At 35.5% G+C, this 4526-nt stretch overlaps 1 pseudogene; it reads left to right on the top strand.

Annotated features, from left to right (window-relative positions):
- Positions 1-254: 254 nt before the first annotated feature.
- LOC141640481 (RNA-binding protein 1-like) lies at positions 255-3256 on the top strand (annotated as a pseudogene).
- The last annotated feature ends 1270 nt before the right edge of the window (positions 3257-4526 follow it).

Below are 4526 nucleotides of genomic sequence, written 5' to 3'. Positions count from 1 at the left end.
GTCTTAAATAAAAACTCTTAATCATCATACTTTAGATTATGTGAATACTTTTTCCTATTAAATCAATAAAACACAAGTTATCCCAAATTGGACCATGTTACATCATCATAAAAAGTCCAACAAACGTCCACCTGGTGATATTATATTTGGATCGACGCAAAGCAAACAAGAATTATGATAGAAATACGAAAACAGAATTTGACACTTATTAAACTAAGCTTGATATATATTACCGGAGTAATTTTAAAAATAATAATAATAATAATAATAATAATAATATATAAATGTAATACACATAGACATCCCTTTACAAGTGAAAGGGAGAGTTTCTAGGGTTCTACCTTTTCTTAAATTTCTCCCCTTTAAGGTTCCCCCACAAGATTTGGATCTAATTAAACAACTATACTTAACTAAAAACCTTCCTTCCTTTGTTTTCTTCAACAATGGCGGACACCGACGTTGGAAAGCTTTTCGTGGGTGGAATATCACGTGATACCAGTGACGTCACCTTAAGAGATCACTTTAGTAAATACGGTGTCGTATCATACTCTGTCATTGCTAAAGATCGACTTACTGGACTTCCTAGAGGGTTTGGGTTCATCACTTTTTCTGACCCTTCTTCTGTTAACAATGCCCTTCTTCATTCTCATCATATCATTAATGGTCGCACGGTCCGTTTTTCTCTCTCCTTTTTATTTTTTTCCTATTTATTATTTGAATGTGGGTATTCTTGTTAATTTTGTTGCATGTAATTTTTGTGTAATTGTGTGAATTTTTAAAAAAATTATTTGAATCGGGATATTGGATGGTGATGTTTTGTTTCTCTTGGGTTGAAAGTTTAAATCTTTAAAGTGGTTAATTGTGTGATTTAGCGAAATTGTGTATTTTATGTTGGATAGTGATTGTGTGATTTCGGAAAATTGAGGATCATTATGTTGGATAGTGAAAATTTATGCATTCATACTCATTTAAAATTTAATTTAATTATTTGAATTGGGTAATTGTGTGATTTAGCGAAACCGTGGATAATTATGTCGGTTGTCGATAATTACTGATTAATATTCATATGGGGGATTTTTTAAATTTAAAGGGTAGATATTGATTGTTCTTTATTTGTGGTGAGGGATATAGTTTGTTGTTAAGTGACGAATTATTGGTAATTGTTGATGTGATGTGTGTAAAAGTTTGAAGCTTTTTTGTCATATACTCCTCAATTGTGGGGAGTATCTGTTTTGGAAATCAATTAATTAATTAGTAGGGATACTAATACTAATGACATGGAGTATATTGTGCGCCAAGATTATATCATTATTGTTGTTGCTCACTATCTGGTGGGAATCATTTGGATTTTGTTTGCTTTGGAGATTTCCTCATATTCAATTTTATAACGAGTTTGTCGATTAATAATAGTATGTGTTTAGTTTTTGCAAATATTGTTTTCGTTAGGAAAAATAACGAGTGCTTCCCGTTTGCAAAGATGGTTTTTGTTACGAATATAAAAAAAACGAGGCTTCTTATTTGCCCGAGGATGATGATGTCGTACACGTGTATGTAAGAATTTCATAATTGATACTCTGTTCGTCTCAATCATTTGTTTACTTTTTTTTTAATTTTTGTTCTTTGTGAGGAGTATTTTAATCAAGAGATAAAACACGATTCAGATGTTAAACTTGATGCAAATCTCATGGTCAAATTTGGTATATTTTGTTGATGTTCTGTAAGAAATTGATTCATCTGTTCCCTCAAGTAACTGACTGAAATAGTAAATTTTTTTTTATGCTACAATCGGCTGTTCTAAAGGATGATTCATGTCAGCCGACCCCAAATCATTTTGTTGTTGTTGTTGTTGTTGTACAATCGGCTGTTCTATTGAAGTAACCAACTGAAAAGCGAAGGCCAAATTGATATAGTTTTCTGGTAACAAATGGAAAGCTTTTTTTTAACAAAATTGGTTTTAGTTGTAGGGAACAAACTGAACACCAGGTTTTTACTGTCAGATTAGAGTTTTTGGTTATATGTGCTATGGTTCGTGATGTTTTTAAGCTGCAAAGTTTGCATCTTTTTCGTGTGAATTTTCATTAGAAGATGGTTGATTTCACCGTGGACCTATTCTAATAGGTTGAAGTGAAAAGGGCTATACCAAGAAAGGAACAAGTACAACAGCAACCACATCAACCACCACCACCGCCACCACCAATGCCGATCCCTGTTTACTCGCAAGCAACAAAAGTTATGGGTAGAAATAGTGATGGTAGCTATGGAGCTAGCAACAATAACCAAATTTTGAAGGCTAAAAAGATTTTTGTAGGGGGTTTGTCTTCTAATCTAACCGAAGAAGAATTCAAGAGTTATTTTGAAAAGTTTGGTAAAATCACAGACGTAGTTGTGATGCATGACAACAACACTAACAGGCCTAGAGGATTTGGTTTTATTACTTTTGAATCCGAGGAAGTCGTTGAGAAAATCATGCAAAAGAGTCACCACGAACTAGCCGGGAAGCGTGTCGAGGTTAAGAGGGCTGTTCCTCGAGAAGCAACTAAGAATTTGAATAACGGAAGTAATTTGAGATCTAATGGTGGAAGATTTTTGAATGAGGCTACTGGTTATGCCACCATGGACGGAACTTCCTGGCCTAGGAGCCCCATTTACCCTGGCCAACTTCCCATCTCCACTCCCTATCCCGGTTATTACTACAACAGTGGTGGCCTTTATACGGGTGCATATCCAATTGGTGCCGGGTATGGGGTTTTTGGTTATGGGTTACCCGTTTATCCCGTCTGTGGTCGTGGCTTGTGAACTATGGCACTGGCTACTATCCTACTGGTGTAAATGGCGGGTTTCCTGTGATGGGTATGGTTAGTCCATATGGCGGTTACATGGAACCTGGAGTCAGTGTAAGAGCTAATGGTCAGGTGCATCATAGGGATGCGAATCCAACTATGAATGGGTCAAGGTCAGCTGGAAATGGGCCGAGCCTGAAGACGGGAAAAGGAGACTTTAACATGAAGAAAAGTCAGTCTAGTTGACACCATCTCGAATTTAGCAACGGATCAGAATGTTGATGATTCTTGCACAGAGGGGTTGGGACTTGGGGCTGCATTGTAGTCTCTGTACAATAGTACTACATCTTTTGTCCGTCCGTTCTGATCTATATATATCGTTCCTTTTCTATATTCCAATATTTCATTTTATTTTAATAATTATTTGGTACAGAATCCAGACGTGAAAAAATGTATTATAATCGTTTCTTTTTTCAGTATTTTGTCCCATTTGTTATTTTTATTTTCAATTTTTTTTGCCATGTTTGGTCGGTCGTTGCAGTTATTACCGTTGATCTCTGCTAAGAGTGAGGCCCAATAATCCGTTTTGTCAGAGTTCAGCCTGAACTCAACCGGTCTCAAGCTTTGAGCCCAAGTTTAGTAAGGTTTGGATTGGAAGATTGTCTGCCCTTGTTGAATTTCTATTCATTAACTAGTTTTATACCCCTGTAATGCACGGGTCTTTTTTTTTTTTTTTTTTTTTTTTTACTTCCTCCTATAAAAATTAGGGATTAGTTAATAACTAGGTAGGTTTTAATATTTTATGATTATAATTGAAGGAAAATTATATAATTCATATATAACCTTCAATATTTTCTCTTATAAACAATTTTTTCTCAAAATTAGTATTTTTAGTTTTAACTTCAATGTTTTGAAATAAAATACATAAAGAGTTTTAATGAAAATTTTGGGTTATGTAACTTTAAATAATTTTAATATTTTGGGTTAATATTTTGGGTTATGTAACTTTAAATAATTTTATTTAATGAAAAAAAAATTAATGATAAGTAGAGGTAGCCCGAGCGAAGCCGGCCACCAATACTAGTATATATATATATATATATATATATATATAGAGAGAGAGAGAGAGAGAGAGAGAGAGAGAGAGAGAGAGAGAGAGAGAGAGAGAGAGAAGGGTTCTAGTAAGGCCACTACATCTAATAAGTCCCTAAGTCCTCATATGGACCATTAGATGGAAGGGATGTAGGGATGAGATTACATCTCATTCAAGGGTCACAAATGAACCTTCCTAATCTCCCTCCCTAATTCTGTATAACTCCTCCTAATTTTGTACAACTCTTCCACCATTCTAATCTCCCTACCCACTTCCTCATTATTCATTCATTAACACTTCTCTCATACACTCATTCTCTCTCATCTTTCTCTCATTCTCTAAAAAAAAAAAACCCAAATCAACAAAAAAAAAACCAACAAAAAAAAAAAAAACCAAACAAAAAAAAAACAATAACAACTTCATCGTCCTCCCTCCTTTACTCCACCACCATTCACCATATTCAAACACCTCCCTCCCTCCCTCTCTCGTCTACCGCCCCCCACCCCCACCACACACACACAACCACCCACAACCGACAGCCCGACAACAACAACAACCCGCCTCCCTCCTCCCTCCACCACCGCAACAACTTCACGACAACAACAACAACAACAACAACAACAACAACAACAACAACACAGCCACCACTCACG

Source organism: Silene latifolia, unplaced genomic scaffold (genome assembly GCF_048544455.1).
Source record: "Silene latifolia isolate original U9 population unplaced genomic scaffold, ASM4854445v1 scaffold_815, whole genome shotgun sequence".
NCBI lineage: Eukaryota > Viridiplantae > Streptophyta > Magnoliopsida > Caryophyllales > Caryophyllaceae > Silene > Silene latifolia.
The sequence above is the reverse complement of the archived record's forward strand: the minus strand, read 5'-3'. Positions and strand labels throughout refer to the sequence as shown.